The 16,083-nt window shown below is 45.8% G+C and overlaps 1 pseudogene; it reads left to right on the forward strand.

Annotated features, from left to right (window-relative positions):
• The first annotated feature begins 915 nt into the window (after positions 1-915).
• Positions 916-16,083, forward strand: part of LOC127221023 (26S proteasome regulatory subunit 4-like) — a 37,208-nt pseudogene continuing 22,040 nt past the window's right edge.

Raw genomic sequence — 16,083 nt, forward strand, 5'->3', positions numbered from 1 at the left:
TCCCCTAAAGCAAAGAATACTTTGCCTTATTAATTTTTCTCCTTGTTATGTGCTTAATTACAGCACTGAGACCCTGGTGACTGGACCTTCTTTAATGTCAATATCTTTCTGCTGTACCCAGGGATGAGCTCACTTGGAAGAGGTGGCCTTAAGCACTCAGAAGTCACGGTGTTCCCGTCCGAACGCCGCAGTTTGTGAGGCACTACACAACATGGAGCTGCTCAGTGCTTGGAGATGTCTTCCAGATAACTCCCTTTATTAAGAAAATACTTTCACTGTACGACGTTCCAGAAATAGCCCTGTACCAATGTATAGCACGGGGCTGGGCTGCCTGCTCTCAGCAAACGAGATGCATAGAAACATTTCCTCACCTTTTACTATCAGGGAGAACACAAGACTCATCACTACAAAAGTGAGAGCGGTCTTGTCAAAACTTAGCCCCCTTTATAAAAATGTAAAGTTAACACGTAATAGTTTTGGAATGTCCCAAAAGTTCATATGATGATAAGAACAGTGTAAGAAGGGCTTACTTTCCACTCACATTCCTATAACAGATGCCAACCCTTAGGATGTATGATTTTCTCTGCCCTGGCAAGTTCTGCATCCCCAAATCAAATGTGATGCCACAGCCTGATAGACTGCGAAGATAAGAATATCATGGAGAGAGATCTTAGAATACTTGAGGACGGGTGAAAATAAATTATAAACCTTTTCTAGAGAATACGCTGATTTTTTTTTTTCCTTCCTGAAACTGAAGGACTTTTTGCACTCAATTCTGCTGCTGTTAATGACAGTCTTCGTAGGGGAGCTGGCTAAAGACAAATCAGGAAAGTCTGACTAATTGTGTGTGGAAGTTAAAGTGGAAAGCCCCGACTTCACTAAGTAGCACCTACATTTGTGTATGGACACGTGAGCATGTCCACAAAGTGTGAAGATCCCCACGTCACTCATTTACACCAACGGGTTGATGTCAGCCAGCCAGTGTCATCCACCAGCCCATTGCTGCCCCGCTGGGCACAAGGGCAGAGCCACAGTGCCACCACTGCCTCTCACAACCCTGACCCTTATGCCAAAAGAAGGGACCAAACAGCCACTGAACTGCCAAATCCAATAGGTCCCCGTGATCAAAACTCTCCTGACGAGGGGGCTGGAGATGGCTTAGCGGTTGAGACTATGTGCTGTTCTTTCACGGACCTCAGTTTGGTCCCCAGCGCCCTCACGGTGGCTCACATCTGTCCATAATTCCAAGTCCAGAGGATCTGATGCGTCTGGCCTTACTTACACTAACACTCACACAGACACATGAATAAACATATAATGAAAAACATATCTTAACAAATTTTCTGACGGGCCAGGCGGTGGTGGCACTCGCCTTTGATCCCAGCACTCAGGAGGCAGAGGCAGATCTTTGCATTCCAGGCCAGCTTGGTCTACAGAGTGAGTTCTAGGACAGCCAGGGCTATTACACAGAGAAACCCTGCCTGCCTCAAAAACCAAAAACAAACAAAAATTTAGACACATATTCAGGATATATATATATATATATATATGTATATATATATATATATATACACACACACACACATACATATATACATATACATACATACATACATATATTAGATTTTCCTGCCTACCAAATCATTATACTCCAAGAGTTTTTGGAGTACTTGATCCACTAACATGGGGTCCCACCCGATATCCACCAGACCAGGAGTTCACTCTACCAACCCACACCAGGGATCTCCCTGGTGTAACCACACACACGAGGCAGAAGCTGCCTGAAAGACAACTTTGCTGAAAATGTGTGGCAGCAGCAGTCCAGAGTCAATGCCATTTAAGAAGGAGTCACCCTCCAGGGTGCGATGTGCCCAGTGGAAGGGATTTATGGACCGTGAACCCAGGATCAAGGCAGGCATTCTTGCCCTCACTCTCCATGGAGGATTTCTGCCATCTGTCCCCATTACATTTCAGAGCTGGGGATTCTGCTCTTCAGAAGAGAGGTGTGTCCCTGCCCCAAGGAACACAGTGAGACTCCCATTGAGATGGGGTGTGGTTGCACACGCCTGTAATACCAGCACCCTGAGGCTGAGGCAGGCGAATCTCTGTTGAGTTCGAAGCCAGCATGGTCTAACAGTGAGTTCTAGGACAGCCAGGGTTATAGAATGAGAGCCTGTCTCAAAAAAAAAAAAAAAAGAAAAGAAAGAAAGACTGCCATTGAGTCCCATTGAGCCATAATCAGGCCACCCCTGAGAACTTCAAGGCCCCTGCTCCCCACCATGTTAAGGGATCATTAGCACACAGGAGGGGGGCTCAACAAAGCAAGGAAGAAGCAACCCTGGCCATTGGAAACTGAGGGGACTGAGGGCAAGAACCCTTGTGGAACCTAGATGACTTGTATGGGTACTGCCATTCCCTTGCAGACTATGCAGGAGACAGACTGGAGAAGGACCCACTACAAGGGCAGTGGAGACCAAGGGTTCAACCTGGAAAATCACCCCATCCAGGAGAGATGTTAGCTGGGGTTCAGGGGCTTCTAGAACGGGAGGTAGGAAAGACACAACTAAGAACCAACTGCAGCCCCCAGTCCAGTCCCCAAAGTAACCATTCCTTTCTTAGAGAGAGGCCCAGGCTGGAGAGATGGCTCAATTACTTACAGTGCTTACTGTTCAGGTACAAGTATCTGAGTTCAAGCCCCAGCACTGAGCCCCCACCCCCAAAAGAAAGCCAGGTGTGATATACCTGGGAAAATAGAGACAGGCAGGTCTCTGAGGCTCACTGGCCAGCCAGCTTAGCCCAGTGAAAGATGATCTCAAAAAAGAAAAAGTGCCTTAAGAACAACACCCAATACCAACCTCTGCAGAGCCCCGCCCCGCCCCGCCCCATGCATTCCTGCACACATAAACGTGGGGGGGGGGGTGGCAGGCTGGAATGTAGTGTGTTTAAGTAGTCCTGGGGTAACCTATGTTGAACATAGAGAGGGGTTGCACAGCTCCACCAAGGAGGATGTGCTGTCTGTCTCCCTGCTAGGAGTGCTAGACTGGTCTTGTAGCACATTCGGAAGTCACATCCTTCCAGAAGCAGCCCACACCCAAGGATGGCTGAGGTGAACCACAACGGGTCTGACTATTCCAGCCTGAAGTGAGACGTTGCACCCCAGGAAAGGTCGGAAGCTGCCCTGCAGGCATCCGTTCGACTTTCCCTTCTATTGATTCTCCTTTCCGAATAAACATCCCCAACATTGATCTGACTAAACCACAAGTTACAGAGAATTCTGCTTCCGTGGATTTCCCACACACTTGTTACCGCGAGCCATGTGATCTACGTGTGTCTCTCACCTATATTGCCAGCACCACCCTGAATTTACCCAGGACAGAACTCAGGACCTCACGCTGAGTTGTCCTGAATGTTAGCTAGCATGTTGCCTGTCTCACGCTCCCAACTCTTGTGCTCCCAGCTGCCAGGGCGTGATCAGCGCTCAGACCACGTGGTTAAATGGTGCCGAATGATTGAGAAGGGCAACTTTAAGCCAGGTCTTTCTTATGACTCACTCCTGAAGTTCTAAGCCCTTGAAGAAAAATGGAGATCTTTGTTAAACTACTCACTACATTCGGCTCTCTGGCCAAGAGAGTCCTGCTCCTGCCAGAACTTACGTTCCTTTGTGTCTGAGTATGAATCCAGTGGGAAGTGGCTATCAGGAGAAGGACAGAGGCAGGTAGGCATTCCAGGCAGGAGAAAGGGTGAATGCCTCACTGGCTAAAATCCCAGAAACCAGCGGTCCCTGCTGACACTGCGGTTGAGCTGCTGTTCCCGGGGACAATGTAGGCCCAGGTGTCAGTGAGAGAGGAAACCCTGCACTCCCCCAGGGAGGCTGAACCAACCCGCAAGATGGATGGGTGACAGAATCTTGGATAGCGAGAGCCATGATCTTCTCAAAACACCTGTGACAAAGGGTTTCAGTGAAGTACCAAGCAGCAGGCGGGGGTCTGACATGAAATCACAAAGCCCAGCCATAAGGAGAGTCTCACTGGAAACTTATAACACTTTTTCTCCTAGTCACGGACCCTTCTAGAAGAAGATGATTAAGTGAACAATGGGCTGTCTGCTAGGAAGAGAAAGCTGGACATTAAGGGAGAAGTCTAAGACGATAGCACTGCAGAGGAACTTAGGGGGCTGGGAATGTGACTCAGTGCAGAGTGCTTTATTTAGTACAGGCAATGGCTGTGGGTCTGACGCTCAGCTCACTGGGCACTGCAAACAATAAAACAAACCCAAGAGCGAATATCCGGTCTGAGTTCTTTACCTCTTTCCTTTACTTAAAAGAGAGTAAACTCAGTCTTAGAAAATAAGAAACCTCTAGGCCACTGGTTCTCAACCTTCCCAATGCTACGACCCTTTAACACAGTTCCTCGTGTTGTGCTGACATCCAACCATAACATTATGTTCGTTGCTACTTCATGACTGTAATTTTGCTGCTCTTATGAATCATAATGTGAATATCTGATACGCAGATGGTCTTAGGTGAGGGTCATTCAACCCTCCAAAGGGGCCACGACCCACAGGTTGAGAACCACTGCACTAGGCTAATAGTAGCTGCCTGTGTTTCCATGCAAAGGGAAGAAGGGATCAAACACTTTGAAAGGGGCTACCACTGGCCATATGGAAGAGAACAGACATGGAGGAAGCTAATGCATCCTTGGAGGCCCACAATTTCATTGTCCAAACTAAGGATGCCACAGCACACTGGTAGGGCTTGCTTTTGAAGAACGGTAGTAGGTCTGTCCAATCAGCTCAACTCCTTTGCCCCTTGCTCAGGGGTGAGAACAGCAGACTGATTAGGACTTAGCAGGATCTATAGTTAGACTTTCACAGAAGATCATACGATCAGGCAGAAACTTGCCTAGGCAGGTATCATGTTCAGAGGAGGAATGCAAAAGCAAAATGCCAGAAGATATATGGAACACAGTGGCTGTAGAAGGAAAACAGAAAGCTCCATAGTCACCTGTGTACTGACAGCAATGCCAGGAAAGATCTGTGGTCCTAAAGCCAACATGAAGTCTTAATTCATGCAGCTAGATTGTATGGGAGCCACAGAGCCATCTCTCCCGACCAAAGACCCAGCCTGAAATCATGCTCTATATCTAAGCCAGAAACTGAATCTTGATTCCTTCATTCCAGTGATGAGATGGGCCAATGAGAGACAAAACAAAGAAACCAATCCGTTAAAAGAAAAGCTGGCTTGAGTAGCACATGCTGAGGGGCAATGGCAGCCAGAGTGACATTTTTGTCAGGTATATTTGGTGTAAATCTGTAACCCCAGTATGGGAGAGACTGAGGTACTGGGTCAGACATTTGAGACTCTCCTGGGCTAAGCAGCAAGATCCTGCATTACATCCCAGCACTCAGGAAGCAGAGGCAGGCAGATCTCTGTGAGTTCGAGGCCAGCTTGGTTTACAGAGCCAGTTCCAGGACAGGCTCCATAGCTACCCAGATAAACCAAAAACAACAACCCTAGTGCAATACTGGTGAATTTCATGTTGAAGACAGAGGCGTGGAAGAGTATATGCATGATTAATTCTTGACCCCAGTTCGAGAACAGCAAAACTGAAGAATGGCAGCAACAACCGAAGTCGGCAGCCCTGGGGCCAGGGTGGCAGAGTGATAGATGCCACCTGGGAAAGATCTGGGAGAACTTCAAGGGGCGCGGGAAGTGCCCTACATCGTTTAATCTGGGTAGGGACTGTGTGGGCCAATTCAGTATGTACAACTTCTGGTGAACCTACCATTCATTCATTCATTCATTCATTCATTCATTCATTATTTACAGACTTTACACATACATAGTAAGCCTCAAAAACAACTAGCATAAACCTGTACTTTGCGGAGAGGGGGGCGCTGAGAGACATAGGGTCTCAGTGTGTATCTCTGGCTATCCTACAACATGATGTGTAGACTAGGCTGGCCTTGAAGTCGGAGATGTGCCTGCCTCTCTGCCTTCAGTGTGCTGGGATGAAAGGAATACTACCACAACCGGGCACAAAATAGCTGTCCTTAAACTTGCAGTCTTCCTGCCTCCACCTTCCAAGTACTTGGATTACATGGGACTGCCATCACACCTAGGAAAACCACGGACTTTAAAACTCATTTCTCTTTCTTGTACCTCACCCCCACCCTACACATATTATGTAGGCCAAGTGCCTTGGCCAAGTTACACCTGAGCTGGTCCTCCTTCAGGAAGAGAAACAGGGAGAGACAACTTTGCATTCCCCTAGTGGCAGAGGGGCCACAATGGCAGCTCACAGTGTGGTCCTTCCCTGGCGGCTGGATGCAAGGGCACACTCCATTTCCCAAAATACGGGAGTGAGCAAATCTGGACACTTGTAGCAGGAAGGAGTTACAAGACCAGGCAAGGATACTTTTCCGGACTTCCCCGAGGCAGCAGAGACTTCACTGAGCAACTGTGGTTCCTCTGGCCCAAGAACAGGAATAGCAACTGAGTAAGCCATGGGGTTAAAGTGTAGGTGAGGGTTGTTGTGAGGCCGTTTCATGAAAGGGGGCCAGAGCAATACTGAGGAGTAGCACTGGACCCACCGAGCGCATTAAGGGAGTCTGCTGAAACCTTAGGCTCACTGGCTTAGTCAAGTGTCCCACGAGGACAGTGCAGGCACTCAAAACAAAAGCATATTGAACATTTTCGGGATACCAGACCTTGTCTGTTACCTGCATCGCTTTCAGCTCAGAGACAAAAAAAAAAAAAAAAAAAAAAAAAAAAAAGGGTGTTGCTGGCAGAGTACACCGAACAGAATGGCAGAATGGGATTGCTAATTGAAATCTTCAGATCAGCGAGTACAAAACCGGTTTGTCTGAGATCCGACATAGATGCCATTGTAATCTGGACGGAGCGGCACTCGGTGCAGTCATTTAGGGATAACACTAACCATTTTAGCATGCAAAGACAACAACGCTGTCAGAAACAACAGCTGCACGGGAGCATACACTGTGGCTGTTAGAGACCAGCACCAAACTGAGCAATCAAATAAGAGTCCGGTAATTAAGTTTAGAGATTGTTCCAGGCTCGCTGGTCCTACTTGCCAATGCCATTTACTAAAAGTGATTTTGTTGTTTTGTGTGGTATGAGAGGACATGACCATAAAGGCAAGAATGTAATTCCCAAGGACAGGCTCTGCCCCTGTGGTTTTTCTAGACTCTTCTCGAAGCCATTTGTGTTTCTTCTTCCCAATAGAACAGATTGAAGAATTACTCTCTCTCTCTCTCTCTCTCTCTCTCTCACTCTCTCTCTCTCTCCCCTATGTATTTCTTTAGAGCTGGAGAGATGACTCAGCCATTAAAAATGCTAGGCTCACAACAAAAAAGACTACATTTATTTTATGTGTATAGGGTTTTGACTCCGTGTGTGTATTAGTAACATGTATGTGTCTGGGGCCTGCAGAAGTCAGACAAAGGTATGGATCCTCTGGAACTGGAGTTCAGTCGTGAGCCACCATGTGGGTGCCTGGAACAGAACCCAGGTCCTCTGCAAGAGCAGCAAGTGTTCTTAAACAATGAGCCATCTCTCCAGCCCCAAGATGTTCATAAATTTAAAAGGCTTCTTCATCATCATCATTATATTACCATTATTTGAGAAAACGTCTTGCTGTGTAGTCCAGGCTGGCCACAAACCCACTAGAGAGTTCTGGATGGCGTCAAATTCTTCTTTTAGAAATGTGTGTGAGTGTTTTGCCTGCATGTGCACATTTGTTCTGTGCTTGAGGAGGCCAGATGAGAGCATCAGATCCCCTGGAACTGGATTTACAGATAGTTGTTTGTAAATAGAGCTCTTAGTTGGTCTAAATAATAAAAACCCAGAGTCAAATATAGAGGAAAATGCTGAGAGATTGGAGAGCAGGCACAAGCCATTGCCACACCTTACCTCCTTTCAGCTCAGTGGACAAGAGAGCAAGATCCTGTTTCTTCCTGCGTATATCCAATCTCCACCCAGCCATCTTCTTCCTGTTTCCCCCCAGCCATCTCACTTCCTGACTGTCTATATAGACCTCCAGACCTCTATGGTTAGCCAGTGGCAAGCTCCACTCTCTGATCTTCAGACAGGCTTTATTTGTACAAGCAAGACATCACCACAGATGTTGCAGCATGCTGGAGCTAGGAATTGAACCCAGGTCCTCTGGAAGAGCATCCATTGCTTTTCCACAAGCACAAGTGAGGCAGAACTGTGTACAAACGTCTGGGAGGAGGTGACGGGATCTCAGGTGAATGTGTAACAACCCTCTCCACTCCCACCTGTGAGAGAATGTCAATAGTGATGGGATCTGTCCGCAGGGCACAACCGATCTGATTGAAGACGCCAGCTAAAGCTTGGAGAAGCACAGTCTACAACACTTAACCCCCCCCCCCCTCCGCAGGTCCTTCCCCGCATTCCAGCTTTGGAGGCGACTGTAGACTACCCTCCACAGATTAGCAACTGTGCTTGACCCAGGCAGATGTCACCGGGCTCACCCTCATGCCTCCTCGTTTAGCTTCTCGACAAGTAAGCCTTTCCTTTAAAAAGCCCAATCTTTGTGCTTAGTTCTTGGCCGAGGTTATTTTTGCCAACACTTTTAATACCCAGGTGCCCTAATGTCCTAATGAGCCGTCGTCCCCCGAGGAGATCTGTCGTGATGGACGGCGTGTGATGAACGGCGCGTGAGCATCTCTCTGGAGCATAGACCAAAGCGAGTCCTGTGAGCTGTAAGGCACACTCTTCTTGGCTTTGTGCTGCTGCGACTGTGCTCCTGACACCTCATATCCCTACAAGTTGAGGCCCCGGGGAAGTAGCCGCTACGGCAGAGATGACTGGGCCAATAGTTCACCATGGAATCACATTCATTCCGATCCACCGCGATGAAGGGGAAGGGAATAAGCAGGGCTGGAGAGGGGCCTGTGGGGCTTGAATGCAACTGCAAGGGAAGCCTGGGCTCTCTCCATGGAGACACTAACTGAACGGCCCTTAGAATGTCCGTGTTTACGGTGTCTTAGAAGGCTGTAACGGTCAGCTGATGCAGACCACCCTAGGCTGGGCATATAACCTCAGGCAAGGTAATTCTCCTCACTGTGTTTATGACTGTCACAAATCAAACTTCTGTTGGTCCGTTGTCGTCTTTCTTCAGTTCCTGTTCTGTTTCTTGTTATGTCTGTCTGTCTACCAGCAGCACACTGTCCTCATAACATGCGTCAACTTTGTGAGAACTGATATTTGCTTGTTTTTGAAGATGTGTTTGCTTTTACTTGTGTGTTTGTGTGTGTGTGTGTGTGTGTGTGTGTGTGTGTGCAATGTGTATGTACAGGTGTTGGTTGGGTCAGAAGAGGGTGTTGGCTCTCCTGGAGCTTGACTTACAGGCAGCTGTGAGCCTCCCGATCTGGGTGCTGGGCAGTGAACTTGGGTTTTCTGGAAGAGCAGCCAGCAGCTTTAACTGCTGAACAGTCTCTCCACCCCGTTTGTTTGCTTTTGAGAAAGGATTTCCTTTGATCCAGGCCAGCCTGGGACTTGCCATGTAGTGAGGATGACCTTGACAGACTCCTGATGCTCTCTGCACCTGGAATTATGGGCATTTACAATTACACACAGCTAGGAATAATTTATTTTTTCTGAATTTTCCTGTATAAGAAAACCATTTATCAGCTGGGCGTTGGTGACACACACCTTTAATCCCAGCACTTGGGAGGCAGAGGCAGGCAGATCTCTGTGAATTCAAGGCAAACCTGGTCTACAGAGAGATTTCTAGGACAGGCTCCAAAGCAATAAAGTCTTGAACCCCCCCCCCAAACCCCCTCAAAAGAGAAAGATCTCTATATTAATTTTTTTCTGTAATGGCTTTTAAAATTTTTAAAAATTATAACTATCTCCCAGTAGGTCTTACACATTTTCTGTTAGATTCTTTCCCAGGTATTTGTAGCTTGGGTTGCTAATTGCAGATGGTATTTCATTGCTGGTGTTTAGCAATACAATGCTTTGACTTTTAATTTGGCAATCCTATTACATTCTTATATTAATTCTGATAAATTTCCTGTAGAAATTTTCCAGTTGTCCAGTTGACCACATGTGTTAGGTGGACAACAGCACGCTTTCATAACAATTCATAACACAAGGATTATAATAAAATATTCTAAAGCCATAGCTCACCACTACCTCTTCTCTGGCCATACTCCACGCTGTATTCACCCTCAGTTTACTGACGTCAAGTCTTCCATGTGCCCTCCTTGTTTATACCAATATCCAGGGGTGTTGGTTCCTCTGCGCTTCCTGGGGCAGAACTACACTCCAAACACATAATTCTACAATCTGATTTGTTCACTGCTATTATAATGTTCTTGAGCTCCACCTTTCTCTAATATTTTATGCATTTAATGTAAGTGTGCCGGTGCCATACTCTGGTTAGTTTGGTTAGTCAGTCTGAGTGCCTTGTTCTTATCTATAGAATTAATTGGATTGCTTTATGCGTGTGAGTATTTTCCTGCATGTATGCCTGTGTGCCATGTGTGTGCCTGGTGCCTGCTGAGTTTAGAAGAGGGAGTTGGGCCCCCTGGAGCTGGAGTTGTGACCTGCCATGCGGGTGCTAGGAATATCTCAAGTCCTTAGAGCAAGCAGTGCTCTTAACTGCTGAGCCATCTCTTCAGCCTCAGAGTGTCTCACTCAACACACACAAACAGAGAGGGGCGGGAGAGAGAGAGAGAGAGGGAGAGAGAGAGGGAGGGAGAGAGAGAGAGAGGGAAAGAGAGAGAGGGAAAGAGAGAGAGGGAGGGAGGGAGGGAGAGAGAGAGGGAAAGAGAGAGAGGGAGGGAGAGAGAGAGGGAGAGAGAGGGAGGGAGGGAGAGAGGGAGGGAGGGAGAGAGAGAGGGAGGAAGGGAGAGAGAGAGGGAGGGAGAGAGAGAGGAAAAGAGAGAGGGGGAAAGAGAGAGAGGGAGAGGGAGAGAGGGAAAGAGAGAGGGAGAGAGAGAGAAAGGGAGAAGGAGAGAGAGGGAGAGAGAGGGATGCTAGGCATGTGCCATCACACCTGGCCTATGCAATGCCCATTACCATGCCCAGGGCTTTCTGCATGCTTTACACAGTTAAGTACTGTATACAAGGCATCTACGCATCTTTTCTAAATGGATCACACTTTGTTCAGGCTTTCTGTTTTCCTTCAAAGAAGTATTCCTTCTGAAACAGACTCATTTGGGGGGGGCATTCAGAATTGAGAGACAAAGTCAACCTGGGAAGTGCTATCTGGACATACAAACCAAATAAACAGCCATGTCCGGCAAACACATTTGTTAGGTCTCCAAAGACGAAATAACCATTTGACTCTCTTCTTCCTAGGGCAACGCACTGTATCAGGTGATGCCACTTGTGCCAATGGCGCTGGGCCATGCCACACAGAGCACGTCTGTCCGGTGAGATTAGGTGAGGACAGGACCTGCTCTGGCTGGGCTGGCAGTGGCTTTCCTGGAGTTGCAAAGCAGGGCTCCAGTGGTTTTAAACTAGCACAAGGCAAGGAACAAACACACCAAGACTTGGTCAGTCTTGCCGTGGACTGCTGAGGGAACGTCGCTTTAGTGGCAGACGAAGCCCCATATGGTACCACTCTAGAACACATGGGCCTCCTGTGAAAGCAGAGTGCTATCTGCCAAAAAAGATATTAAACCAAATTCATCTGGTGTTTTCTGTAAATAGCTTACTATTCTTGCCTAGCGTCTTGTGAGAATTAACCGTACTTGTGCAAATAAGATTCTAGGGGTGACTAAGGCTACCTTCTGTATTTTACTAAGCAAACATTACTTTACATACTAATTTTCTGTCCGCAGGCGTTTTCATATTATAATTCCATGTTAACGTTTCACACTTGTCATCCTGAATTCATAATATTGTCTGAAGTAAGTGATTTATTATTCCTTTGAAAACTACTGGCGTGCGCATATCATAATTTCATTGCCATCAACAAGTGTTAGTTCCACTGTACGGAGTTTGGGGAAGAACACAAAAATATGTGGCATATATATCCAGAGGTTGATTTAATAAACTTATAAAAACAAAAAACCAAGTCATAATAGTAACACTCTATGACTGTGAGTCACGACACCCCGCTGTTGAGCTGGGCGCTTTTCATAATCATCTCATTCAGTTCCCACAATGCCCAGCGTGATATGCGGTATGTCTCATCATAAAGGAGAACACTAAACTTGACAGGGCCTTGGACTTTACACCGGCGACTCATTCCTCTCTTTGATGGTCTTATCTTGAGTACTGAGTATTATAAAATGTAGTATCACCGTCCTTCGGGTGAAACTCGGTTGTATCTCCTGAGTGCGGGAAGAGCAGGGCAGGCAAGAGCAAGGGCATTTCCACAGGTCCACAGGTCCAACACAGGACAGCATCTGCGTGCGGTGACAGCGGCTGGGCTCCAGCAAGTGGACCTAGGAAGCTGAAGCTGAAACTCAACCCCAACAACAAGCACTTGCAAACGACCCGCCCGAAGTCTCTTGTGGACAACTTGCTGTGTGTGTTGAGTGTAAAGCTAAAGAACTTCTACAACATATCACTCTATAGAAGTGGGATGAGGCAATTTAACAAGCTTAAATCATGCTGTAGAAACTTGTACATTTAAAAGCCCAAATACCCAACTCTAGGAGGAATAAAGTTTCACTTCATTGTTGACTATTATTTTGTCCCTCAGATATAACCACTGTTAGTTTGAATACAGCCTTTTCAAATGCATAAAAGCATGGAGCTACTGCTTAGCATAAATATAATTATACTTGACACTTCTCTTGGCAGTAAACTCACAGGGTAAAATACTATGTGTCAACATAAACTTTGAAAGTTTTTGAGTAACGTCAGGCATTTCAAGGCTTTCCAGTATTAAGATACTTAAAATCTAAAAAAAAAAAAAAAAAAAAAGACACTAATATAACATACATATATTTTGTATACTCATACAGTTATCTTTAAATGTGAATAATTGAGAGTGGAGTTGATGAATATTAAATATTAAAATCAATATGCACTTTTAAATTGGTCTGTAGAAATTTCTTCAGCAAGATGTTTAAATGCTGTTTTTCCCTCGGTAGTCTCAACATTAGGTCTAATCAAAGGGGAAGTTCTGTTGAGCAAGGTTGTGACAAGTTCATAGCTGTGGTGTGAGGCAGCTAGCTTCTTCAATCAGATTATTGTTCTGAATGCATGATTCACTGTCTATCTAAAGTCCTAAAAGAAGCAACTGGGAAACCAGACACTAAGGAAATGAAGAATCATAATATATTAGGAAGAGTGACTAACCCTAAAATAAATCACACAGTTTAAAAGACTAAAGAATACTGTTTTAAGTTGATGGTGTCAGACACCAGTGTGATGAAACTTACATCACCTGCAGAACTTTTGTTGTTGCTGTTTTTTCAAGATAGGGTTTCTCTGTATTGCTTTGGAGCCTGTCCTGGAACTAGCTCTGTAGATCAGGCTGGCCTCGAACTCACAGAGATCCACCTGCCCCTGCCTCCCGAATGCTGGGATTAAAGGCGTGTGCCACCAATGACCGGCTCACCTGCAGAACTTTTTAAACCTGCCTGAGTTGTACACCTCAGTTTTCATTTGATTGACCTGTGGTATGGCCTGAGTATTAGATATTTAAAAGCCCCTGGGCAATTCTACAGTGAGCTACAAGTTAGAGATTCTGTTTTCCGTATTGTTGGTTTTAAATGCCCTGAATTCCATGTCTCTGCTCCCAATAAAGATGCCTGCTAAGCATTCATTCTTTTTTTTTTTTTTTTTTTTTTTGAAGACTTGAGTATTGTTATATGCATTGTGTTTTGTCTGCCCTCATTTCTATATGAGGGTGCCAGATCCCCTGGAACTGGAGTTGTGGACAGCTGTGAGCTGCCATGTGGGTGCTGGGAATTGAACCTGGGTCCTCTGGGAGAGCAGCCAGTGCTTAATCACCAAGCCATTTTCCCAGCCCTAGGCTTCCATTCTTTCCTGAGATTTCCAGAAAAGAATTGATGTGGAGTGTGTACTTGGGGGACGTCTGACTAGGTTCAGTCTAAATCCTTTATTCTAACATAGTCTGAAGAGGTCGATCTACTCTTTTCTCAGAAAAGGCACTAGGTTGTTTTCCAGGCTTTAATTTCATTTCTATTCCTTGACCTACAAAGAACAGAATTACTCAGAGGCTGAGTCAGACATCTTGCTAGATCCAGGTAAATCAAACAGAGGCCCTTAAGTCTTCAGAAAACAAATGAAATAAACAAACATGGTTCTCAGAGCATTCTCTGCAAGATGAAATCTACCGGTTAGAACAGGTTTGGCCTGGCTGGCAGGCAAAGGAGGCAGGGTTTCCAAAATGCATTAGGGGAAGGAAGAATGCCCTGATCCAGTGGAGAACATCCGCCAGGGATTTCAGTTGCCCCAGATCTGATTTCTCAGCCCCTCCTTTCCTCCCTCCCCACCCGCTTCTCCTATCTGGTAACTAAAAAAGTCATAAGCACAGTCACTGAGGTTGGTGATCCCGGAAGGAAAACCCTGTCATGGGGAGAAATGAATGTCCCCTGTGACTGGGAGAATGAGTCACTCCTTGCCTTAGACCTTAGGGTATTTTAGTGTTCCATGCCAACCTTTCATTGCCAAGCAGCAGCTGATGCTCCAAAGAGAGCTTCTGACCTTCAGAGATGAAAACCGAGCTCTGAGCATCGGTATCCCAAGTCTCACATATGCCTGAGACAGTGATGGAGGCTGCAAAGGCGGCCACTTTCTAGGCATGAAGAGACACAAGCTGTTGATCTTTGGCCTTCACTTTCTTATATCTCATTAAGCAGCATGGCTCTGCCCAGGAGCATGGCTCTGCCCAGGAGTATGCTGGTAAACCTGTGTGGAGAGTGGAGGCATGGAAAGGGGTTGGGACATGGGATTTGTAGCATTGCCATCGTGTCTGTAATACTGCTATCCTCTCTGATGTCAAGTTAGCAAAGCTATCAGTGCACTCACAACATTCCTGAACGTTTACTAATCAGCTTTCACCAGCCTGTCCAAACTGGTTCCGGCAGACTGCTAGCTGTAACTCATGAACAATCAGCAATCTTGCTAATGCATGCCTATAATCCCATCACCAGGGAACCTGAAGCAGGAAGATCACGAGTTCAAGGCCAGCCTGAGCTACATAGCAAAACTCTGTCTTCAAAAAGAAAACCTTGGTGGAATAGTATGATTATTATTTAAGCTAATGGCATTTTGTGGCTCCAAATTCAGTCCAAGTGAGCTGCAAATGCCAGTTTACACATAGACCACGAGTTCCTCAACACCTACTTGCAAAGACGCTAAGGGTCTAATAACAGAAGGGCTCAGCTATTAACACTTCCAGAGGTTTATTTATAAGATCTGAAAACTAAGTGGAATAATGACTTAGGGCCAAGGCCACGGAAAAAACTGAAACTAAGAAGTTATTTCATCTAATTACAAATGAACAGTAATGGCTACGTGCTTGATCACCCACCTCTTTACTCATAAGATCCGAAGGCTTGTTAGGGGTGAGTAGCTATTTGAGCCAAATCTGAATTGTAAATTTTTTAGAAGGAAATAGTTCTCTATTTGACCTTAGGAAATCCAATGTCCTTCAAACCAATGTCTTACAGAATAAAAGAGACCTGGGTCCAGTTTCAAAATTATCTCCCTAGAAAATGATTATTTTCTACGAGTTATTTTTTGTTGTTTTGTTGATATATATATGTGTGTGTGTGTGTGTGTGTGTGTGTGTGTGTGTATGTATATACATATATATACATATATATTAGCTGGTTTTGTTGTTTTTTTGTTTTGTTTTGTTTTTATATATTTTAGCTGGGCATTGGTGGCACATGCCTCTAATCTGAGCACTCAGGAGGCAGGCAGATCTCTGTGGGTTGGAGGCCAGGTTGATCTACAGAGTGAGTTCTAGGACAGCCAGAGCTACACAGCACACTACGTTGAAAAACCAAACAAAAAGACTCATTTATTTTATGTGTGTGAGTGTTTCATCTGCATATATGTCTGTGAGCCATGTGTGCTCCTGGTACCTTCAGAAACAA

This window comes from Phodopus roborovskii, unplaced genomic scaffold, assembly GCF_943737965.1.
Source record: "Phodopus roborovskii unplaced genomic scaffold, PHOROB, whole genome shotgun sequence".
Lineage (NCBI taxonomy): Eukaryota > Metazoa > Chordata > Mammalia > Rodentia > Cricetidae > Phodopus > Phodopus roborovskii.